Source organism: Lissotriton helveticus, assembly GCF_964261635.1.
Source record: "Lissotriton helveticus chromosome 1_1 unlocalized genomic scaffold, aLisHel1.1 SUPER_1_unloc_10, whole genome shotgun sequence".
In the NCBI taxonomy this organism is placed as follows: Eukaryota; Metazoa; Chordata; class Amphibia; order Caudata; family Salamandridae; genus Lissotriton; species Lissotriton helveticus.
This window is the reverse complement of record NW_027611649.1, coordinates 3,456,598-3,482,656: the sequence shown is the minus strand read 5'-3', so window position 1 is coordinate 3,482,656 and position 26,059 is coordinate 3,456,598. Positions and strand designations below refer to the sequence as shown.

The following is a 26,059-nucleotide window of genomic DNA, read 5'->3' as shown; positions in this document are numbered from 1 at the left end:
ATTGTTGTATAGATTTTATATGTTTTAGATGCATCTTATGGCTGAGAAACTATAATATGCTTTTACAGTATTATTTCATAATACTCTTTTTACTGTACGCACTTTATTTTATGACAAGTATTGCAATTGTAACAGTTCACTTCTCATGTGTGAGAAAACAGACTGTTCAATAAATAACATCTTTTATTGAAAATGCCCGTCTCTCTTTCTCTACATTTCTGGTGAAACTAAGCATGCACTACTGATTGAGTAAAATACCCTCTATTGTTTTTCACGACTCTGGAGATTCCCTCCTCATTCATGGAGATGCAAAGAGGTCATGTTGTATGGTTGTCAGAAACTAAATTCCTTCTTGTCTAAGTAGGAAGCCTAACACCTTCTCTTACATTCGAGAAAGTTTCTAGTGACCTCTGAGCTTGCTGGCAAAAACTTAAGTCTAATATAGTCCGCAGAGATCTAGGTGACCTCAGTCCCTGGTCTATACTGTTGTCTGTATCATTCCAATGCGCAGATGCCTATTGGGACTATAGGAACTACACTACAGAACCATCAGTGTAAATGATACAACGGTAATCCTCAAGCGTGCGCATGGACAGAGGAGCAGGATTAACAAACTCATACTGTAAGAACTCCTGAGTTTGTAATGAGGGGTCAAAGATAAATGTGACATCCGGAGATGTCAACGAAGTTGCCCATTGTATCCAATTAGGATATATAACTTTAGAATTTGGTACGCTGGCTTTCATCACTGCTTCAAATGCAGGATAAGGTGTAACAACCAACATGTGTTTTCCTTGTGACAGCGCGCTCTCTTTTAGAATCACCATCTGTACAGCTGCCAAGACTTTCTCGACAGAAGAAAATCGCTTTTCAGCCGAAGTGTACAAGTGTGACTTGTAAGCGATAGGCACTGTGTCTCCTTCATTAAACAACAAGTAGGTAAAACCCACGGCACCAGGCACAAATTCTATGACCAGGTTAGTGTGGTTATCATGAGTCAATAAGTACTTAGATTCAAGAATATCAGACTGCAAAAATTGCAGAATAGCTGAATGTTCAGGCAGCCAGCATGACTTGGTAAAAGTTGGTTGTATCAAAGCATATAGAGGTTTGATATGCTGGGCATAATCAGGAATATAAGTATGCCCGAAATTCAAAAATCCCAGCAAGGATTACATTTTTTTAGATTTGTAGGAGACTGTAAATGTGCGCATTTCTCCAGGAAGTGAGGTGCAAGACCTCTACCTTCATTCTTTTGCTCATAGCCCAGGAACAACAGTGTGTACTCCGCAATGTGTGACTTTGCAAAGTTAAATTTATAACCGAAGTCCGCAAACATAACTATGATGCGGTCAATGCAACACAGATGCGGCCATAAGTCATCCATGAGATAAATATCATCAATGTACGAGTACGCATCAGGATCAATGCCATCTAGCAAAGAGACAACATCTGCGGCAAAGACGCCTGGGCTGTTTTTATAGCCCATAGCCAATGTTTTAAATTGTTTTTGTTTGCCGCCACAAGTGAACGCTGTCCATTGACTACTAACAGAGGACAGGTTATGACAAAAAAAGCCATTGGAAATGTCTAGTGTGGTCTTAAATCTTTTTCGCACCAGACTGTCAACGAGAGCTGAACTGTGGGTGTTCTGTACCGCACATGTACGACAATGTGAATTTAAATGTCGATAATCCGAAACCAGGCAGTACGACTCATCAGGTTTGGTAACAGTGAAACAAGGATTATTCATGGGGGAAACACATGTCTCAATCACAGCTTGATATTCTAATTGTTCAAGGATTTCCGCAACGGAGATTTAGCCTCTTGCCGCATGGGATATTGGGGTTGTGGCTGTGGAATAGACCGCAATGGAATCTCGTGTCTGGGAGAAAGTTTATCCCACTCGACTTAAGTACGGTACAACGCAGGTGCAAGCACCAGAGCCCACTCTTCTGCAAAGTTCTGCGGACAGCTCCTTGGGCACAGTGTCCAGAAAAGTAGGGAGGGTCAGCTCCTCCCTTCTCGGAGCGGCCAAAACGAAAAGCGGGGGCCAGTCTTCCTCAGCTAACAGAATGTCATATGTAGAGGTCAGATGTTCCCAAAAAATCCCTTTTATTACACGTTGGATGTCACCTTCAATTAAAAGAACTATATCATATAGTCTGTCAGGGGGAGCCACCATAGTGTCAGTAGTTTCCACTGTGATAAAAGTGTCAGTTGCTGTCGCCTTCAGATATGGACGCAGCGCTTGCCGCACTATTGTAACCTCCGCTGCGCTGTCGAGCAGCGTTAATGCCCATGTCAGGTTCCGAAGCTGTGTTCTCACTATCCATGGCATACTTACGGTTAATGCAGCAACTTTCTTTTTCTGAAAATGAGGGCGTTAACGTGGCAAGTCGTCCTGCTTGCCTTTACCATCAGACGGGCGGGGCTGCTCATGTCCTTGTGGGGCACCCCGACCCCTGCCGTGTTCTCTGCCACCAGCTTGCGTGCCCAATATTTCCTGTGAAGAACTAGGAGAACGTTGCTCAGGAACCTGAAATCTATCAGGAGACCTAATTGTTGCGCGGTCACACAAATCATAAGTGCGCTCAGTAGACACTGGTATCGGCGACGCCGGACGCGACCCCTGTTTCTATTGCTGCTTACCGTTTTTGATTCTTCCAATTCTGTTTTGGAAAATTTGGACGGTCGTCTTTAGTAGACTTTGCCATCTGAGTCTGCGGTTGAGTTGCCGTTTTAGCAAAAGGCTTAACACCCAAATATTGCGGCCAATGGTCTTATAAGCCTCCGCAATATTTCTCGGTAACGCTTGGGGTTTATCGACGTCTGGGACAAGGTGCAAAGCATTCGACACCTGAAAGTTACCCGCATCTCCCTTTACATTACAAAAGATGAGATCAGTAACTACGTCAAACACTCCAACGAGCCTCATTCTGTTGTATATGAATTTAGGACCCTAGTGTAATTTTCCCGATTCATGCCCATATATAGGTATAAATCACCTTCTCCTTATATAGGCATAGAAATCATAACCATATTTAGACTTAGCCTATGCAGTACAAATACGGCATGGCTACTTCCACGAGTTCCAAAAATCCATAAAGATTTCTTGGAAAAACTCGCCTTCAGCAGTCAGGGACTTCTCCCCTTGCTTGAATATTGATTTATCGGAGAACTCATGGAGTTTTCAAAGAACTGAGTCTTTGATGACGTTATTATGACCAACATTACGTCAAACTAGGCACCTTGATGGTATAAATATGCCCAGGCAAACACACAGTGGTTTGGAGCAGTTCGACTATCTACCTACATGACACAGCTTGCCGAAGCAAGTGCCGAAAGAAGCCGACCCTCCAGCAGACGCACTGAGAGCGATGCTGCCTTTTCTCTGGCTGAGAAATCCAGCTCCAGTGTTTCCAAGCTACCCTTGAGGGTTGTTGGGAAATCGAGTCCTGAGAGATACTAGACCTCCTTTATTCTAAAACCAACGGAGACGGAGAGGATTAGACCCTTAGAGAGATTTTTGGCAAAAGAATACTGAAACTAAGCTACACCTCACTTACTTCTTCCCTTGTACTAGACCTAGGTTAGGTACACCGGGGTAGGCGTATTTTAGAAGCACCATGTCATGCTTTTACAGTATTATTTTATAATACTCTTCATACTGTACGCATTGTATTTTGCAACCAGTATTACGATTGTAGCAGTTAATTTCTCCTGCATGAGACAGAAAACTGGTCAATAAATACTTTTTATTGAAAATGCCTGTCTCTCTATTTCTCTGCACCTCTGGTGAAACGAAGCATGCACGATTGACTGAGTGAACTAACTATCTATTGTTTCCGCGACTCTAGAGATACATTTCTTATTCTTGGGAAACAAAGTTGTCATGTTTATGCGGTTGTCAGAAACTAATCCCTTCTTGTTTATTCAAGAAAGTTTCTAGTGACCTCTGAGCTAGCTGGCCCTCACAATTAAGTCTAATATATTCGATAGAGACCCAGTCGACCTCAGTAATACATCGTATCTATATATGTTATTCCAATGCGCAGAGCCTATTGGGAATACAGGAACTACACTACGATTCCCAACTCGACAGCCGCCTCCGGACTGTGCTCATCCTGAACACGCTTGATCAGAGAAAGCAAGACAGTCATAGACGGCGTGCCGTAACACTTCGCATATACTGCTGCAAATACTTTACCCCAATTCTCACAATCTGTTACCTCTAGCAATAAGTCTTTCTGCAAACTAATTGTGAGAATCCTGTGTTTTTCCATAGGAGTGGTATTAGGAAACACTGCTTCCAATAAGGCATATTGTACTTAGTTTGGGGGTGCTTGCCCATTACCGAATTAACTGAATTAACCATGACGGAACTAATCGACATCCCGGCCGGTCCAACTTATTGCGCTGCAAGAAACAATGACCTAAAGCCCTATGTACCCCAACAAAAGAGGTATACAGTTGACACAAGTCGTTAATCGGGGCATTGAGATAACGTGGATATGGTGTGAACCCGGCTAAGACTGGCCAAGTGGCCCCAGGAATTGACAAGGGACCTAACTGAAACGGAGTTACGTGTGGGGGAGGGTGCTATTAAACCAAACACGATGCTGCCATGCCGAAATTGGAATCTCTTGTGTCCTATATGGAGTGTAGTTCACAGGAATCGCAGTGTGAATGTATGTATGGAATGTATCCTCATCCGCATTTATTGCAAGAAATATAACCCAAGAGTAGAAAAGCTCAAAGGGCTGAGCTATGTCAATATCACCCATAAGGATATAGAGAAGAAAACCAATTTATAAATTGCAACACAAAAAGGGTAGTAATTCAAAACGTGAAAGTTTTTATAAATCTTAAGTTTGAATTAACCTATAACACATTCGTATAGGTAGGTTATTCCGTCACGCCTGTTAACCGGAAACAGTGGTAAGGGTATTGTGGACATATAAAGCTCTAATCAAGACGTTGAGTGCCATGTTGGAGGGATTCTGATTATGCACAGAACTATGCTCAGGAAACCAGGACCTCAGTGTATTGTGGTGTACCTAAAACCCACCTCAGTGCCCAGAACCCCTATCCAACTAGCATCAGTGTCTCATTCGTTCTCCGTACTAAAGCAAAGCTACCAATGATTAGACAACCCAGAACAAGTGACTTTGGGACCTCTCAGGAATAGTGGGAATCAAGAACACTATTTCATTTTTATTCTCATAAATGTCCACAATGTGAGTAATCAGAGACAACGTATAGTTTAAAATGTTTATTTCAACTACGTGCTCTAAGATGCAATATCGTTGGTAACATCAGTAAAAAGACGCATAAAATCAATACAATCAGCATTGTTACAATTCCATAAAATAGAAAGGGAGAAATCATATTATAATGATAGTGGAACCAGGTCTATAGCGCCTTTTATACCACCCTCCTCTTGCTAGGTATTATAATAATAATAGAGGATCTCTAGGTTAAAACGGGGACCGCCTACCTCCAAAGTCAGGTAAAGTGAATCACATCCCAGATCAGCACAGCTCTTTGTCGATGGAAAGGTTTTTTCCAAGTTCTAGTCTCATGCATGCAGTGCAATATTAAAAGCACCTGAGTTTCAGAAATGAGCAGCTGTGTTCGTGTTGTGTCTAGAGCATGGGTCAATCAACCTGCATCAACAGCATACATTGTTATTTTAACCTTGAACACTTTGTGCAGACTTGAGGTCGCACTGTGAGTCTAGAGATGTGAAAACCAGACCGTTCTCATGTGAAGGAAAAGCAAGCAGTTTGTCTTTATAAAAACAGAAACATGTAGTGTCATGTGCAAAAGCAGCAAAATGGCGTTTGAGCAACTAACTCACGTATGCTAATATAGCAATGTGTGCAGGCAGAACCGTATCCTCACTACACTTTTACAGGTAGCATGAACAGGAACTCTTGGATGTTTTTCTTTGTAATTCTTCGTCGCCAAATAAAAACCACCAGTTTTCTTTTCTTTTATTCCACATTGTGCTAGTCTCCCAGTGGATTTCCTGTTATATCACGTTGTTTTTACTATGTGTACCAATGTGAACAATCACTGGGAACAGACACTTTTATTACTCTACAAATCTTTGGTTTTCTTCTTTTCTTCTAGTCGAGTCTTCATTCATCTGGTATTTGAATATCCCACATAATTATATATTTTTCCTGTAATTCCTTCATCTCACAATAACGGTACTGTTCTGCTCCTGTCTATGTCCTCAGATGAGTCAATATTATTGTTAATGTTCGTAAGTTCTTTCTGAATTCACTGCATCTCTAGGATTATTTCTAAGTGAGTTAAATGAAGGTGTGTGTTTGCTGAGGCTATGCAGGATAAGAAATTGAAAAAAGCGTGTCACACTTTTAGTGCAATTGTAAGGTTTAGCCCAGGTGTGTCTGCAATTGACAAAATCACTTCTGACATTCATTGCAATGCTCATTTTTACTCTGTGTATGTTAGTTGATGTATCCGAAGGTTTAATAACTGACAGAAGATATTCACACATTCACTGCACCTGAAAGGATTTTTCTCTGTGAGCATTAACGGATGAATCCTTAATGCAAAAGATTTCCTACAGGTACTTCTACACTCACTACAGTTGTACAGTATTTACAGAGTGTGTGTAAGCTGATGTCTACATAGGCTTGATAATTGACTACATTGCTTCACACATTTATTGCACTTGAAGGCTTTTCTTCTGCGTGTGTTCGCTGATGCCTGCTTAGGAGTGATAATGGACTACAGCTTTTCAAGCATTCATGGCATTTAAAAGATTTGTTTCCCCTTTGTGAGCTCGCTGATGATTTCTTAGTGCTGAAGAGTAAGTAAAGCTACTTCCACATTCACCGCAATTGTATGGTTTTTCCTCAGTGTGTATTCGCTGATGTCTCCGGAGGGCTGTTAACCGACTGAAGCTCTTCACACATTCACTGCACTGGTATGGTTTTTCCCCTGTGTGTGTTCGCTGATGTGTTTGGAGATGTGCTAACCGACTGAAGCTCTGCACACATTCACTGCAATGGTATGGTTTTTCCCCTGTGTGTATTTTCTGATGTCTAAGGAGGGTTGATAATTGACTAAAGCTCTTTACACATTCCTTGCAATGGTATGGTTTTTCCCCTGTGTGTGTTCGCTGATGAGCTTGAAGTTCTTGTAAACGACTGAAGCTCTTCACACATTCACTGCAATGGTATGGTTTTTCCCCTGTGTGTATTCTCTGATGTGTGTGTAGCTGTGAAATCTGATTGAAGCTCTTTACACATTCCTTGCAATGGTATGGTGTTTCCCCTGTGTGTATTCTCTGATGTGTGTAAAGGTTTGAAATTTGACTGAAGCTCTTTGCACATTCATTGCAATGGTATGGTTTTTCCCCTGTGTGTATTCGCAGATGTGTTTGGAGGTGTGATAACCGACTGAAGCTCTGCACACATTCCTTGCAATTGTATGGTTTTTCCACTGTGTGTGTTCGCTGATGTGCTTGAAGTTCTTGTAACTGACTGAAGCTCTTCACACATTCACTGCAATGGTATGGTTTTTCCCCTGTGTGTATTCTCTGATGTGTGTATAGCTGCGAAATCTGATTGAAGCTCTTTACACATTCCTTGCAATGGTATGGTGTTTCCCCTGTGTGTATTCTCTGATGTGTGTAAAGGTTTGAAATTTGACTGAAGCTCTTTGCACATTCATTGCAATGGTATGGTTTTTCCCCTGTGTGTATTCGCAGATGTGTTTGGAGGTGTGATAACCGACTGAAGCTCTTTACACATTCATTGCAATGGTATGGTTTTTCCCCTGTGTGTATTCGCAGATGTGTTTGGAAGTGTGATAACCGACTGAAGCTCTGCAAACATTCCTTGCAAAGGTATGGTTTTTCCCCCTGTGTGTATTCGCTGATGTCTGTGGAGGTTTGCAATTTGACTGAAGCTCTCTACACATTCCTTGCAATGGTATGGTTTTTCCCCTGTTTGCATTCGCTGATGCTCTTTTAGGGTTTCTAATTGGCTAAAGTTCTTGACATATTCAATGCAATTGCACGTTTTGTCTCCTGACCGTGTTTCCTGAAGGGTCAGCATAGTTAATAAACCACTTGCGTTATTTTCACATTCCCTGTATGTGTGATATTTTGGACACTTGATTTTGATTTAACAATAAAATACAAGACTCACTAAATACCTGCCACATTCATAACATAAGTAAGGCTTCCTTGTGGGTGATTGCATTTTTAGAATGGATAATGGCTACGCATGCTTCGAGTAAAGCTTAATCTTCATTCCGGTAGGTGCAAATTGGGACAATACTCTGTACTTTAGGCAGCAGAACCACTCGTTCCTTTAGCCTTCAGTTGTTAGGCTCCACTTTGTTGTGCTTTTCCCTGGTGCCTGCGGTTTGGCTAGAAAGAGTTTGCAATACACCTAGAGCAGTGAATGCTGGTCTGGTGCCAGTTTCGATAGCGAAGCACTGCTCTAGCCACATCATGATGGTGAAGCGACTCGTAATGTGTACAGCTACTCCAAAGAGTGTCCCGGGGCAAAGCACAGGTCAGAAAAGAAAGTAAATCCGGTTGTTTCAAACATGGACAAAAAGCCAAGTTTTCAACCTTTTTTAAACATTATCATGTTGCGAACAGCTCAAAGCTGAAGAGGGAGTTTGTTCCAAGCTATGGATCCCAAATAGACACAAGACCTTCCTCCAACTCTCACCCAGCCTCATGATCAAAGCTGGTGTTGGACGCTTGTTTATGCAGGTGGTTTGTCAGTTTTGTTGTCTTGGTTGTCTTAATTTTGTTGAGGTCATTTCTTCGTCTAGGGGTGTCGAGGTGCAGATCTCAGACTCGTATTCACTGAAATGCCTTTGACTGTATCTTCCTGGATCTCTCCTCTGCCTCTGATTGCACTGACGTTTTTGGAGCTCCTTATTTTTGATAATTGTTGCAGGTTTGATGTATTTTCTTCATTATTCATAATCAATCCGTGCATTTAAGGCTTATTTTCTGTTGGATGTAAAGAAATGCAATATTACTAAATGCAAATGTAATATAATGTGAATACACAATATTTAATCAGCTGTAGAAGACATCTCTTCGCTACCATATTTGAAATTTAGTAAGGAACATTTTACCATACATAGATATTTCATTAAAACTGTGGTTGAACATGTCACATCTTATTTACTTCTGAAAAGGCAGTGATTTACCATTATTCACTGAGTAACATTTTACCATACATGGATATTTCATTAAAACTGTGGTTGAGAGGAGGAGCCAAGATGGCGGACGGGACGGACGTGTGAGTCCCCGGCTCCGCGACCCGTCTGGTTTTCGCCTTAAAATCCTGCAAATTATCCTCGATCGCATTAGTTTAAACTGAGTCACGAACGCGCTGGGGAAGTCTGCGTTCTCCTGAGGTCTCTTTCGGCTGATTTGATGGTGGACTTGTGGAGTTAGCCGACCTCCGACGCTGTCCCTGGAATCTGCTCCGATGGTCCCCGCCTGCCACTGCTGGACTTGGGAGGTGGAACGAGCGATGGCAGGGCTGTGGTAGGTCCGATCCTGAGCGGAGCGCGACCGACGGATGGGACGAGCGGATTTGCTTTCTCGACTGGGACGGGACCCTATTTCACGGCGGAGTGTCTAATTGTGGGGCTGGTACTCTGCAGGCGACGCTTTTCTTTGTTCTGAGACGGGCCGTATGCACGGACTCCATCTTAAGGCGCTTTCTCCGCCGTGGGACGCTTGCACCAACAGCCGTTGAAGGGGCTTTCACTCGCGCTGCCTCTGGTGGTTTTAACTCCTGTTTCATCAGATAACGGAGTCGGCCCCCCCCTCCCTCCATTGTGGGCTGCTTGTAGGGGAGATAATGGTGCCTGCCTACCGGAACGACAGAGGGGCCGATCCCCTGTCTCCAGTACTTGCTGCCCTGCCTGTCCTGGGGCTTGAGACTACACGGAGGGCGTCGTTGAACAGTGCTGACCGGCCAATACCGCGGAGCGTCCTGACTAATAGAGACATCCTGGTGGCAATTGTAGACCTACGGGCGACATGGCGAAGGAATGCTCGAGAGCTGGCACGGAAGATCGAAAGCGCTGCTCAATCACGGCTGGCGGACCCTTTGCTGCCTCTCACTGCTCCCGAGAAGGATACAATGTTGCAACATGTGTACACGGAGGACGGCCATGTCCCTAGCTACAGTGTCGAGTGTATCCTTACTGACGAGGCTGCAGCTACAAAGTTTCCCTCCACTCTGACTACTGAGACTTTGCCTGCGGGAATGCTATCATCGTCTTTTCTTCACTATCGGAGTGTGTGCCGCCCTGCGGGAACAGTAGAGCCCGTCACCTTGGACGCTTCTCTGGCCGCCGAGTGGGGACACTCCCTTCTTCTTCCTCCGTTTCTTCCGTGCCGGGGGCGGCCATTTTACTCCTTTGTCCTGCATGGAGTGCGCTCACAGCGGTGGCCAAGACTGCTCGAGTTTCGACGTTCAGGACAAGGTTGACGCTGTTTCTCTCACTGGTTCTGATTGACTGGCTGGCTGAAACCCGGACTGGCACACTGCTTGATATAATGGTCTCGTTTTAAATGCACTGCCTCCCCATTTCAGGATTGTACCTGCTATAATGTACACTGCTCTTTTTTTATTTCGAGTTGCGACTGTGATATTGTGTTTTTCTTTTGTATCCCTTCCTGGCGGGTTGATTGTCTTTTGGTTCTTTGTCTTGGAGGGGGCGGGCCTTCTTCATGCGCCTTATTTTGGGGTTTGTCCGAGGTCGGGTCAGTGGTGGGTTCCTCTTATGTTGTCGGTTGCTTGACTGGTTGGACCGGGTTTGGAAATGTTACACACTTGTTTCAGTCATACACGATATAATGTCTTTCCCCAACTGCTTTCGTATTAATATTTGGTCCTCAGGCGTCGCAAATCGTGAGGAGACAGTGTCTTTGATTGGGGGGCTGGGAACGCTTGGATTGGCTCCTCCTCCCACTTCACTTGTAGTTTTTGAGAGTTGCAGATTAGGATGGCCTACTCTCACTCTCTATATTTCAGAGTTGTATTTTTATTATTTTTCTTCTTCTTTCCTTTCTTCTCTTCCTTTACTTGAACTACATTTCGGGTTCTTTAATGGGCGACAGGCACATTGTCGGGGGGGGTAGGCCGTAGCCTCCGCATTGGTGTAGGGTGGGGGGGTAGATGTCACTTTCTTTATTTAGTTTCTATGGGCCTTTTTTTCACTCTTCTGCGCTTTCTTGTACTGTTTTCCTTTCTGGGTCTGTGATAGGGGATGGATGGGAGTGGGTGGCGCTGGGAGTGGTACGAGCATGGTTCTTGTTGTTCAAGTTGTTCCTTTACTGTACTGCCATTCCACTGGGTGCTTCACGCAATTGCTGCTATTATTCCAGCTGCCTACTCATGTGGGGATTTACTGTACGGACTCGGATCTCCTTTGCACCTATCCTTCATTGTTTGTTATTTAACCGGAAAAACTTTAAAATTTAACCTTACTGCTCCTTCTCCCTGGCGACATGATTTTACCAGTGTAACTGTTATTACTTGTGGCTGTATCACCTGATGCCGTTGGGGGACCGTATTGCTGGCACCTGCGCTCAAAAGTATTGTGGCCGGCCGGATGGTTGTAGGCCCGTATTTGTTTTTCTGTTACATGCGCAATAAAGGTTTTCAAAAATTAAAAAAAAAAAAAAAAAACTGTGGTTGAACATGTCACATTGTATTTACTTCTGAAAAGGCAGTAATTTACCATTGTTCCAGAGTAAATTACTAACGAAAGGGCAGCCACAGAGCACTCATGCTACATAGACAGTTTTAGGTAGATAAGATTTCATTTAAACAGAACAAATTGTTGAAAAAGAGAGGAATCAGGAAGCGCTGCCGTTAATTCAGTTTCAGAAAGTATCTACCAAAGGTAGCTCTTCAGGAAGTGTATAACAAAGGTAACGCTTCAGGAAGTATTTAACCAAGGTAACTCTTCAGGAAGTGTATAACAAAGGTAACTCTTTAGGAAGAGTATAACAAAGGTAACTCTTCAGGAAGTATACATGACAAAGGTAACTCTTTAGGAAGTATATATGACAAAGGTAACTCTTTAGGAAGTATATATTACAAAGGTAACTCTTTAGGAAGTATATATGACAAAGGTAACTCCAGACACCTTTTTCACAATGCTTTCATGTTCACACTGGATCAGCTCAAATGCCAACTCCCGCCTTACCTTGCAGCTCATTAAGGGCCTTACTACGAGTGCGACGGCCCTCATGATAATAATGTAATAAATAATGTAATATGGCTTCTTATATAGCACACTTATCACCACTAGAGGGTCTCAAGGCGCTTGCTTTGGGAACCCGTCCTGGTTTTTCCCTGTGAGACGTCCCCTACTGGGTACCCCCAAGGTGAAAGCCAGGCATCCCGCCACGGGGGGCCGTATTGGAGATTGAGCAAGCTATTGCCCAGAGTTGCAGAGTGTGAACCCCTGATTTGAGTAGGCACCGAAGCGAGAATTATCGAGTCCGTGGACATTTGAGCTCAAGACCCTGCCGCGTCGGAGATCGAAACCTGGTCCCGGGTCTGACCCCTGCTTCAGGGTCTGCCTCATCTAACCCATCAGCCACACTTCTCCACGCCGTACGCACGGTGGTGGTCCAACTGCCACCATCCTAGCGGTCTGACCGCCGTATTATGAGTGTGGTGGGAGGACCGCCACAAGACCGCCACCCCGCCAGGATCAAGGATCCCGCTGTGGAGGCGGTCTGCAAACACCCTGAATTTGTTGGCAGTGCCGATGTCGCAGAGCATATTACGTCTGCATATCCACCGCCCTTTTCATGGCAGGGACCCACCATGAAAAGGATAAAGGACATGCAGGTAAGGGTCCCTAACAGTTCCCCGGCCGATTCTGCTCCTGGGGTTGCATGCGGGGGGCACATGTTGTGCAACCTCATGGAATTGCACCCTTGTTCCTGCACAGTGTGGCATGCATGACATGGTGCTGGAACGTGCTGCAGGTACTCTTAAGGTGGTGATATGCTGTTTATACTCTCAAATGAGCCTAATACAGCCGCCGCAAGACCGCTGCTGCACCGCCCACCCACCCTGGATTTAGGCCATAATCCGGCGGCCGGCTCTCAATGGGCTTGGCAGTCTGCCTGGTACCTCCGCTGTGGTAGTCCCATTGGAAGACCGCCACACTTGTAATAAGGCCCCAAGTCACCTTCAACACATTTTACAGCCCTCCTGTTTCAAGCATTTCTGGATCCTTCTAACCTGGAAGACTGGAGCATTATCCTGAGTTGAGGTGGATTTTCTATCAGCGTAATATATATCCATCTCCCTTAAACTATTGACTAATTCTGCCCTGAAAGACAACTTAAAAAGTGAGTCTTTGGTTCTTCCTAAAGTAGGTAAAGTTAAGATCCTGTTGTATTTCAATCAGCAGCTCCTTCCAGGGTTTTCCGTGAAACAGAATGAGGGGTTATTTCCAATGGCCTGTCTTTATATTGCGCACACAGATATGGCAAACAAACATTAAATCATGTAATTTATTATTCAATGATATCAGTCATTTATTCCTTATAGAGAATCCATCACAACCAATAATTTAACTGAAATATCTCCCAATCCAACAGATGTGTGCATACAAATAATTGTTTTTGTTTTTCAACATTTACAAGATATTTGACTTATTGTTGTCTGTTTGAAGGCCACGATGCTACTTTGTGACTCAACAGGGCTTTGGTAGAGCGGGAGGAGGTGTCTGTTGTCCACAGGTGAAGTGTCATTTCCCCCATCCCATATTTCTTTTATCCAGGTTTACCTCATTCCATGTCCTTCAGCTCCCTACTCCCCTCTATTTGTCTACTCACTCCACAGGGTTCATTGTTGGGTGAGGCAGGGAGACACACTTGAAGCATGCACACAGCAGATACAGATAATGGCCTGATAGTCAAGAGGCCATGGTTGGCAGTACAGTGCTCACAAGCTTCATTTCAGAAGCTCACCTGGGGAGGAGGAGGTGCACAGGAAGGGGCCTATTAGCTATAAACACAGAGAGTGCCCAGGTGGGTGCTTGTGAGGTATAAACAGATGAGGTGCACATATAGGTACCTATGAGGTACAAACAGAGCAGGCGCACAGGTAGGTACAAATGAGGTTAAAACAGAGGAAGTGAAGAGGTAGGTGCTTCAGTGCCTCTGGGACTATATCTGCTTCTAGGCCCTCTTCCTATAATGCTGGCTCTTGCTCCTTCTACAACACTTGCTGCAGACATAGGGCCTGATTTAGAGTTTATCGGACAGGTTATTGCTTCAAACATGACAGATACCGTCCGCTTTATTACAACTGACACAGGATATAATGCACTTTTAATAGGGTGGACGGGACACCTGCCACATTTATGACGGAATAAACCATTTGCCTAAATATAAATCGGGCCCTTGGCAGACATTGTGTCCAGTGTCCTCTCAGATTTGGAAAGCATCCATTTTATTAACGGCACAGTATCATCTCACTACTGCTGTGACTTGCAGTCATAAGGCCATTATGAACGGACTAAGTTGTGTGCCAGAATGCCTGTGAATAGTTTAGCAAGAATGTTTAGGAGGGAGATGGGTCTGTATGATGAGCAGGACTAGGGGGCTTTCCAGGGCCTGTGAATAAGTGTTATTACTGTTTCTCTCTTAGGGCCATATGTATCAACACATTTCCCCATAGACACAGAATGGGTAAAACCCTTTGATACATCTGGCCCTAAGTGTCAGTGGGCTTGTCTGTGTCCCCAGAATAGTTGTTTACAGCTTATCCTATTTATGCTCAAAGAGTTGGAGTTTTTAGGACTAAGCAGCTCTTTCAACAATGTTTGAAAACTAGTCAGATGATCGCTGCCAGGTGTACATGTTTTGCCTGTGTAGAATCACACACTAGTAAATGCAGCGCACGCAAGCTTCGCCTTGTCAGTTTGTGAATGAACGCTAACTTGTGAGTTAGTAAGTGAGAATTCACAGACCCCAATCTGACTCTGACACTGGAAACATAGTTTCACTTCAACAAAATGCAGGAGTAACTCTCCTTCCAGGGTAGGAAGAGAAATGGATCACCCTCTAAACGTGGTGGCGAGTAGTGCTATACGGTTCATAGAACAATTTATCCTGGCAAAACTGGGGAAATGGTACAATGCACTGGGAAAATGGCATGTGATGACAATTTGACATGACATTCCCACTACATGTTCTTTTGCACTTTTTTGGGGCTGTCTGTGTCCAGTTTATCAAGGCCCAGGATTTTGTTTCAAGTCAAGAGATTGTGCAGGATTAGACTAATTATAATGTCATACATTCCAACAAATGCCTTTACCACGCAATACCTTTACCACGTACCACCTTTACCACGCAAGTCTTTACCATGCATATGCCTTGACCACGTAACACCTTTCCCACGCAAGTCTTTACCACGTACCACCTTCTCCACATACGTCTTTACCATGCATATGCCTTGACCACATACCACCTTTACCACACAAGTCTTTACCATGCATATGCCTTGACCACGTAACAGCTTTACCACACAAGTCTTTACCATGCATATGCTATGACCACGCATAAAGAAAGATTTACAAAAATGGACCTGCCAGTAAAGGGTGGGTGCCCTTGAGCCCACCCAGGGCACCCACATCATTATTGTTGGGGGCCAGAGGGGGTCACTAAGCCTCCGTGATGCCAGAGGGAGCCAGCATTGTTCCTACCCGTAGGAAGCAGCTTAAAATCCTACGCTCTACGGGCAGGAGCAATTTCTTCATGTGTTTCTCTGCCCGCTTCATAAGCAGTGCATTGTGGGTGGCGCAAGTTATAGTTAGCCCATGTAACGATAACTGCTGAGTTGATATGGTTTTGTGTGTGTAAAATCTGATCCTAAGTAAATTTCCCTGTACCCTTTTTTCTGTGAATTTCTAAAGTTTTTGATGCTATTTCCTACCTATAACGTCCCTGTAACCTTTGCTTTTTTTCGCTCACCCATACAGGTACTCATACACCCACATACTCCCCTATAAAGCTACTCACACTGCCACTTACTCATACACCCACGTATTTACCCATTCAGCCACCCAAACACCCACTCACTTACCCATACAGCCACTGACACGGTCTCTCACTGACCCATACAGTCACTGATAGCCTCTCACTCCCCATACAACCACTCACACACCCACATAACCACTAACATAACCATTCACACATCCATACTACCATTCACACATCCTTACAGCCACTCACACAGACATTCCCTCTACAATACAGTCACTCACAACCACAGAGCGTGACCAGCCTCTGTGCATAGTGGACACACTCTGAGACAGCTCCACGCCCGGACCAACTAATGCTGCCAAATCCTGTTTTGCTAGGATGCATCCTACAACCAGACGAGAGAAGTGTGACTGCACAGCAGAAGGCGGATGATATACCCACTCCAAAACAGTTGATGGGACCTCTGGGCAGCCAAACACAGCGACTGTGCTGAATCCATTTGAGGCCAAACCAATTCGCCTGATCCCGATAAGAGTTAAACAACACCGGTTTGAGAGATCACGGGGACGAGGACGGCACAGAGAGGTACGATAATCCAACCAGTTGGGGAACCCTGCATTCCGGGGCTATAGAGAGAACCCTGGATGCGGGCAAGGACCCTGAGAGCTGCATCACTGAGGCCTCTGGACCCGTCCCCGGCATGACACACTGAGCGAACCCGCGCCTCTCCAGCTTTGGTGGCGGAAGGCTGTGTCCACCCTCCGCCCCAAACCTGCATTGTACTGAACTACTGGGACCACTGGACAGACGACGAGCAGGGGGCTGGAGAGTGGAGGCAGGCCTAAGTGGGGCCCCGGGGGTTGGATGGCCGGCAACAGAGGCCAGCAAACTGGCGCAGTGCACGGTACAGCTCACAACCTCGCCCCTGCGCAACACCAGACTTGGCTGCGATCTCCAGTCGATGAGCGAAGACCTGCAAGCTCCCCCTGGGTATGTGAAATGCCCAAACACCCCTTCTGCGCAGGACTAACGGTGGCCTGGCTGCACTTCGGGCAAACACCTGGGCACTGTCCTACATTGTGACCGGCCTGGGACGAACACACATGCAGTGGCTGTGCTCGACCACGAAAGAAAAATGGTGAGTAGAGACTCTCGGTGCTCCCCCATCCACCCTCCTTCTACTTTATATACACAAAGAGGTTGAGTAGGCCCCAGGATACTGCCCATAAACATGGGCCTTCCCTGATGCTGGGCGGAGGAATCCCCACTGTGTGAAGTGTTACGCATCATATGGCCTACTGAGGGAAGCAAGACACTCTGCTGCACCTACCAACATAAGTCACCGTGCTCCTCCCTCATTGCAGCACGCAGACACTGGAGGGTGAACGAAGGAGCTCCAGGAGGTAGTTCAGGCTTGGGACAGAGTGGACACCGCATACAACAAGGGGCAACTCGAGAATGGAACTGAGCTAACTGCTTGAAAGAGAATTCACCAACTTAAAAGCAAAGTGTTCACTTGGGTAACATAATTTATCAGCTACCTGTGCAACAACACAGTGGGGTGGGGGGCTGTGAGTTGGAGGAAACTACCGAAGACACTACACAGAATCGCCTACTGGGGCCCACTGGTTCAAGCTAGAACCATACATACGACAGACCACACTGAGCTGCCTGCTAAAGTCAGTGCATCACCCCTTGCAATAACAGAGATATTGCACCCAAATAGACACTTCTATCCATAGGCACGCTGTGTGGCCTCCGGGTGCTGTGCAGGGAAACAAATAAAAATGGGAGGCCCCAAAAGTAAAGTCCCGGAGACGACCACACCTACAGGCAAACAACAAATGGAGAATACAGACCACCGCCTCTCATCAGCCTTCCTTGAGCTGTATCCCACCAAAAAACATGACTTCAGAACCCGACAAACTAGACTTAATCCTACAGGAAGTTCGGGACTCCAGAAAAGGCATAGAGCAACAAATCGGCTCCCTATCAACAGGATTCACACTTCTGAAAGCAGACCATACTAAACTTGCCACCAGCGTTAAAGATAATATACTCACTGGTGCCACAGCATAAAGAGCAAGCAATGCAAAGGACACAGCTACAGCTCCAAGTGTTGGGACAACAGGAACAGGATTGATGATGCGTAGGGAAGAGCTCAGAGGAATAATGTTCATGTTAAAGGTCTGTCGGAAGGATGTGAAGGGCCCAACGCTACCAAGTTTATGGAGCAATGGCTCAGGGAGCATGTGGCCTCGGAGGGCCTCTGAGACTTCTTCTGTGTGGAAAGGGCACACAGAATTCCGTCAGGCAGACCAACAGCAGGGACCATGCCCTGTCCCATAATTGCTTGGATCCTTAACTTCAGGGATCGAGACACGCTGCTTTAAAAGGACAGAGAGGGATCCCGAATACAATATGAAAATCAGAGGATCTTATAAAAACCCTGATTACACGAGGCAAGTACAGTGGAAAGGTCCTCATATCAGGCGACAAAGAAGAAGCTTTGAACTCTTAATCTGAAGTATGCCCTACTCTTCCCTGCTTGCCTGAAAGTCATATATGACCAAAAAGCAAACTTCTTTGACACCCCGGAAGATGCAGATGAATGGTTGGAGATTATGTCCCCCTCGACAGCATCAGGGTCCTCCACGCAAAGTAAACTCCGAAATCGGAAAATGACGGTTTCTCTGAAATCACGCCATAATAATCCCACAAAGGGCGCTAGAGGGCGCACTGCGGGATGGCTGCCTGAAGTGACAGCTCCGCTGGACAGACTTCGGCCCTGCGTGTTTTCGCCTTTAAAACAGACGATATGCCACTGGAAGCGGTCAGCAGCGGAACGCGTCTAGAAGCTGCAGAGCGATTTTGACGGCACTCGGTGCCCGGAATGAGGATATAGAGAGCCTTTCCATCTCCAGTGCATGGCGGCTGCCACCCTACAAGATGGCGCCGGTTGGCCGACTGGAGAGCTGAGCGGTGAACTGAGCGCTGCTACGACGGGGAGCGGGGCACCTGGAGCCCAGTGATCACGGCCGCGGCGGCCCGAGTTTGTACCCTGAGATGCGGTAGTTTAAAGCTCACTGCTCCTGTTGTGAACTGATCTGGGCGCTTCTGTCTGCAACACCACCATCGACCTAAAATGGCAGCCTCCAGGGAGCAACGCGGGGAAAGCCTCCAGGTCAGGTAGGAGAGCTCCCCCTTGTCACCTTTTGCCGCCCCTTCTCCTCATACTCCGCTCACACCATGGATGACATCAGGTGCGGGGACCTGCCGGAGCTGCTCGATTGTGTGCTGCAAGCGGCAGTAGAGTGGGGACAGTGAGAAAGTGACGGCTCTCGGATGGCGGGTAAGCCTGCATCATCTGGAGCAGTGGCCGATATTGCTCACATTACACTGCCGATTTTTGCCACTGCCTACCCCGCGCCCTATACACTGTGCAGTGTTTCACTCTCGCCGTAGCCACATTGGACCTGCATTGCCAACAGCGTGACTGCTATCCACCTGACATGGCGAAGTGGGGGTGCCACAGGCAGAACTATGACTATAAGCTTGCCCGGTGAGCTGAGTGACTGGAGCGCGGGCCGCTTTCCATTTTGATTGGCGAGAATGGTTTGGAAGATTCCGGGAGCCGGCCATTTTGTGGATCATGATAATACCTGCTAGCCGACACACGAGATAATACGCCTGCCGGGCGCACCTGTCCATTAGCACGTATCCTCGCCCTATATCCTTACTTCACCCAATCCCTATGGGTTTTCTATGAACAGCACTTCAATACATGCTCTCGAACATTGTCTAACGCCATGGTCGGATGTACTCCCCAATCCTATTCTTTTCCTTCACCCAATAAGGATTATTCGTGCGGGAAACACTACTTGAAACATATGCTTTTATCTGGTCCTGAGCCCGGTCGGGTTGGAATTATCACTGATTGAGCGACCTTCGGCTTCTATTCATTTTTGTACAGCCCTGAATAGTCGCAGGCATATTGTGCCACACGCGACGAAACATTTTGCTCTTGTTTTGAATATTACTATTGCCATTGTGTTTTCCATGCCTTTGTCTCCATAACTGTATCTGATTCTATTTTTACTTTTCAACTTACTTACTCTAGAGTGTGCATGGGTTATGTTATGTTATGTTAAATTAATTTATTGAGCGCACTAACACCATTAGGTTCCTTGGCGCTATACAGAGGGAGCTAGGAGGAGAGACAGAAAATAACATAACAGAGGATAACAACTAATTATACGCTTCAGTGAAAAGGTGCGTTTTAAGGGAAGATCTGAATCTGGAGTAAGGGGAGGACAACCTAAGAGAAAAGGGTAAGGAGTTCCAAAAAGACGGGGCTAAAAATGAAAACCTAAGGCCGCCGTGTTTCTTCCGCTTGAATCTAGGGACAGAAAGTAGAGCCATTTGAGATGACCGAAGGGTGCGGGAGGGAACATACTGATGAAGCAAGGAAGAGATGAAGGAGGGGCCATGACCAGTGAGGGATTTGGAAATGATGCAACCAAGCTTAAATTTACAGCGGGCAGAGACCGGAAGCCAGTGGAGACTTTTTAGAAGAGGTTGAATATGTTGATCTCTGGGCTGATGGTATATCAGGCGGGCAGCCTGATTTTGGATCAACTGGAGTCTCCTGAGTTGGTATGCAGGAATGCCTACGTATAATGCATTTGCGTAGTCAAGCCTGGACATGACTAACGCAAGCAGGGCCAAGATAAGGGCATCGGTGGTAAGTAGGCGAGAGATTTTGCGTATTTTCCTGAGCTGGAAATGGCTGGAGGAAACTACAGCGCTGATCTGGGGTGTCATAGATAGATCGTTACTTATGACAACTCCCAGAATTTTTGCTGAGTTGACGGGACAGGGGGGCTGCCAAGACTGGCAGGCCAAAAGGAAGAGTGCCAGGGATTGGAGGGTCCCCCGACAAGCACCAGCTCGGTCTTGTCGGGGTTAAGTTTCAGATGGTTTGTGCCCATCCAATCACTGATGAAACAGAGGGTGTTTTGGAAGGTAGAAATGGATTCATCACCAGAGTCAATAGTGAAGACCAGTTGAATGTCGTCCGCGTAGTTGAACGCGGAGACATTAAATCGACGGAGGGAGCGGATTAACGGGGCCAAGTATAAATTAAAAAGGAGAGGGGATAAGGAAGAGCCTTGTGGGACACCACAGGTCAACTCGACTTGAGAGGCAGAGAACTGGGACAGCCTGACAGCTTGATGGCGATGGGTCAGGAAAGAGCGCAACCAGTCCAGGGCGGTACCCTGGATGCCAGCCTCTCTGACACGGTCAACCAAAATATCATGGTCGACCGTGTCAAAGGCGGCCGACAGATCCAGAAGGACCAGAGCCTGACAGGTGTTAGAGTCGGCGCCCCTGCGTAGTTCGTCCATCACAGAGAGGATGACTGCTTCTGTGGAATGCGCAGGTCTAAACCCAGCCTGCTGGGGGTCCAAAACACAAGAGTCTTCTACAAAAGAGGTAAGGGTTTGGGTAACATGGGACTCCAGGACTTTGCTAAGGAAAGGAAGGAGGGAGATAGGGCGATAGTTACTCATGATGGATGGATCAGCCGTAGGTTTTTTCAGAATGGCGACCACCTCTGCCCGTTTGAAGGATCCCGGAACCACCCCCGTGGTCAAAGAGTTGTTTAAAAGGGCTAGAGGGGGGTCCGGGCAGGAAGTGAAAGCTTCTCGCAGGGCCGAGGGGGGGGCAGCAGTCGGTGGGAGAGCCAGAAGAGACTTTGAGCAAGAGGGGGAAAAAATTATCTTTTGAAATGAGGGGGAACTGGGTTAGGGTATGGGTGTTGTGGTGAACGGGGGTACTGGGGGGGGAAGGAGCAGATGAGGCGTGAGCAGAGATGCTGGTTTTGATTTTAACAATTTTGTCCACAAAGAATTGATTCAGGGAATCACACAGAGGCTGGGAGGGGAGGGGAGCAATGGTGACTCTCGCCGGGTTAGATAGTTCCTCAACAATAGAGAAAATATCTTTGGACTTATTAGTGGAGTTCAAGATCTTGTTGGAAAAGTAGCTGGATTTAACCCGGGCTATAGCAGACTTGTATTCCCTCAGCTGAGAAGAGAAGACAGCTTTTGTCTCGGGGGTGTATCCTCGACGCCAGCGTCTTTCGGCCTGACGGAGATTGAGTTTCAGTGCCTTGAGTTCCTCAGTGAACCACCTATGGGCGTCGTGACTGCGCCGCGTCTTAACAGGTTTTAGAGGTGCCACCGAGTCAGCGGCGGAAGCGAGCCATTGGGTGAGGTTATCGGACTGAGAGTCAATGGAAATGGTGGGTCCCATGATAGAGGGAGCAGATGAACTCAGGAGGGAGGTAAATTTATTGAGGTCGGCCTTGTTCCAGTTACGTGCCAGAAAGTTAGATTCTCGGATGATATTGGCCGGGGGGGGCTTGACAAGGGAAAAAGTGATAAGTAGATGATCTGACCAGAGGCAGGGAAGAACAAGGGGAGTGGAGATGTCTAAGGAAGAGGTCCATACTTGGTCCAAGATATGACCTTTAACGTGCGTGGGTGTGTGTATATGTTGGGTACAATTGAGGCCCAGCATGAGGTCAGAAGAGGCAAAGGAATCAGAGGTTTCATGAGGGTCCGATGGCCAATAATTGAAGTCACCAAGGACCAGAACATTGGTGTTGTTGATGGTCAGCTGCGAGATAAGCTCTCCAAACTGAACTGAGAAGTTTGGCATAGGTTGGGGGGGGCGGTAAACTAGGACACATAAGAGAGGACCCGGGTTGTTCCAGCCTAAGTACAAGACAGTTGGTCATAGGGATGCTGGGGGTGGACACAGGGGAGAACCGAATTGAGTGCCTAATGATGGCTGCGACCCCACCGCCCGCTTTGCCAGAGGGGCGGTTGGCTTGCAGTATGTAATATCCCGGAGGGATGGCCGCCAGGATATCAGGGGAGGAATCATCTGTGAGCCAGGTCTCGGACAGGAACAAGATGTCAGGCTGTTCCCATCCTAAGAGATAGAAGATGTCAGATTTATGGCTGTCCAGAGACCGAGTGTTAAGGTACATCACAGATAAGGGGGAGTTAGGGGAAAGTCCCGAGGTAGAAGAGCGAGATATGCCTGCCAGGTCCGGGGGCCTGTGAATGGGAGATGGAAGAATGATCCCGGGGAAAGATGTCCTGCCTGGGTGCGGGCAGGCCGCATGCAGCGTGCTTAACAGAGGGCTCGAGGGGGGGGGGGGTGGGGAGGGGGGGGAGGGGGGGGTGCGGGCTCGTGAAGTGAAATAATGGCTGAACGGGGATAAATGAGGCGGGGGGCAGAGTGACATGCCCCGTGCCCCGGCCTGCCGCGGACGGGCGCAGACGGGCTTAACTCAGGCGCAACTCCGGCGCGCCTCCGTCGCGCCCGCTGGGCTCGTCCGCTGCGCTGACAAATATTGGCCGTTTAAATAGGGGCGGGACGAGGGTGGAGTGTCAGGGAAGCTTCATGCAGATTGAAGCCCAAGCAAAGATGGCGCCCGCTGCCGCTGGGAACCCGCGATTACAAACAGCCCCCAGCCAGCCGCTCACCTCTGGAAGCAGAAACTGAAGTTAGTGACCTGCACAACAAAAGGTAGGGTGAAATATGCAATATTAAAAACAGTGCGCTAAAAAGACGCCGCCGCTCGCATTCAGCGGGGCGAGATGCAAGAAATATGAAGAGAGGCTCTCTCTCGCTCTCAACTCTCTCAATGTCTGCAAAACAAGCCCTCTGCCACGGGGCTGTCTGCCAAACACCGACAGAGGAGTAAAACGCGCTCCTAAATAGGGGCGGGACGAGGGTGGAGTGTCAGGGAAGCTTCATGCAGATTGAAGCCCAAGCAAAGATGGCGCCCGCTGCCGCTGGGAACCCGCGATTACAAACAGCCCCCAGCCAGCCGCTCACCTCTGGAAGCAGAAACTGAAGTTAGTGACCTGCACAACAAAAGGTAGGGTGAAATATGCAATATTAAAAACAGTGCGCTAAAAAGACGCAGCCGCTCGCATTCAGCGGGCGAGATGCAAGAAATATGAAGAGAGGCTCTCTCTTGCTCTCAACTCTCTCAATGTCTGCAAAACAAGCCCTCTGCCACCGGGCTGTCTGCCAAACACCGACAGAGGAGTAAAACGCGCTCCTAAATAGGGGCGGGACGAGGGTGGAGTGTCAGGGAAGCTTCATGCAGATTGAAGCCCAAGCAAAGATGGCGCCCGCTGCCGCTGGGAACCCGCGATTACAAACAGCCCCCAGCCAGCCGCTCACCTCTGGAAGCAGAAACTGAAGTTAGTGACCTGCACAACAAAAGGTAGGGTGAAATATGCAATATTAAAAACAGTGCGCTAAAAAGACGCAGCCGCTCGCATTCAGCGGGCGAGATGCAAGAAATATGAAGAGAGGCTCTCTCTTGCTCTCAACTCTCTCAATGTCTACAAAACAAGCCCTCTGCCACCGGGCTGTCTGCCAAACACCGACAGAGGAGTAAAACGCGCTCCTAAATAGGGGCGGGACGAGGGTGGAGTGTCAGGGAAGCTTCATGCAGATTGAAGCCCAAGCAAAGATGGCGCCCGCTGCCGCTGGGAACCCGCGATTACAAACAGCCCCCAGCCAGCCGCTCACCTCTGGAAGCAGAAACTGAAGTTAGTGACCTGCACAACAAAAGGTAGGGTGAAATATGCAATATTAAAAACAGTGCGCTAAAAAGACGCCGCCGCTCGCATTCAGCGGGGCGAGATGCAAGAAATATGAAGAGAGGCTCTCTCTCGCTCTCAACTCTCTCAATGTCTGCAAAACAAGCCCTCTGCCACCGGGCTGTCTGCCAAACACCGACAGAGGAGTAAAACGCGCTCCTAAATAGGGGCGGGACGAGGGTGGAGTGTCAGGGAAGCTTCATGCAGATTGAAGCCCAAGCAAAGATGGCGCCCGCTGCTGCTGGGAACCCGCGATTACAAACAGCCCCCAGCCAGCCGCTCACCTCTGGAAGCAGAAACTGAAGTTAGTGACCTGCACAACAAAAGGTAGGGTGAAATATGCAATATTAAAAACAGTGTGCTAAAAAGACGCAGCCGCTCGCATTCAGCGGGGCGAGATGCAAGAAATATGAAGAGAGGCTCTCTCTCGCTCTCAACTCTCTCAATGTCTGCAAAACAAGCCCTCTGCCACCGGGCTGTCTGCCGAAACATGGGTTTCTGTTTTGTCTTGATACAGTGTCAGTCTAGGTTGACACTCCACTGGGGGGTTACAGGTTTTTTCCCCTCGCCCTCTTGCACCTCATACTCCACTGATTATCCACTCTTCGAGTCTTAGCGTTAGCGTAGGGCAGTGCATCCCAGTCCTAGGACAAAAACCTTTCTTGACCCTTACTGCCCAACACAGATAGCTGAAGGCCGGGGCCTTAGCAGCCACTAATTGCATTATACATGTGGATTTCTTGCGACGATTTTCCCGGGCTGTAGTTATCTGGCAGACTATAGTGGGAGCTCACGTTGCACAGCCTCACCTGATAGCACTGCCTTGGCCTCACCTTCTGACACGAGCAGGTTCATGCTGCCACGGTTTGTTTCCTACCTCCACAGCTGCCTTTTTCACCTGAATATCTCAGCGTCTCCACCCTGTGTTCGCCCTTGGATCTAGCAGGTGACGCTACAGTGGGTGCTTGGTCTTGGACAACACAGGAACGATCATAAGTTGCCCTTCTGCGATCAACAGCGCAGACATAGAACTGCCTTCCTACAGTGTGCTGCTCGCAGACAAGTGTTCTAAGGTCCCGGCTCGTCCATCAGGATGGGGAAACCAGACAAGCAGCAATCAAAGCTTAACTTTGAATCACGCAGGGTGGTGCGTGGACCTGCAGCGCACTCCGAAACAGAAACAGATGTGGACAACGCCACGGAAAGCAATAGGCAATACAATCCAACTTGCAGGACATTAACGGGAAGCTCGGCCATCTTACCAGCTGGGTGGATAACATGGCGGCCAAATTAGACATACAGGGGGAGCGCCTAG

General features: G+C 47.2%; 1 pseudogene; it reads right to left on the bottom strand.

Annotated features, from left to right (window-relative positions):
* Positions 1 to 5,270: 5,270 nt before the first annotated feature.
* Positions 5,271 to 26,024, bottom strand: LOC144805443 (uncharacterized; annotated as a pseudogene).
* Positions 26,025 to 26,059: the final 35 nt, after the last annotated feature.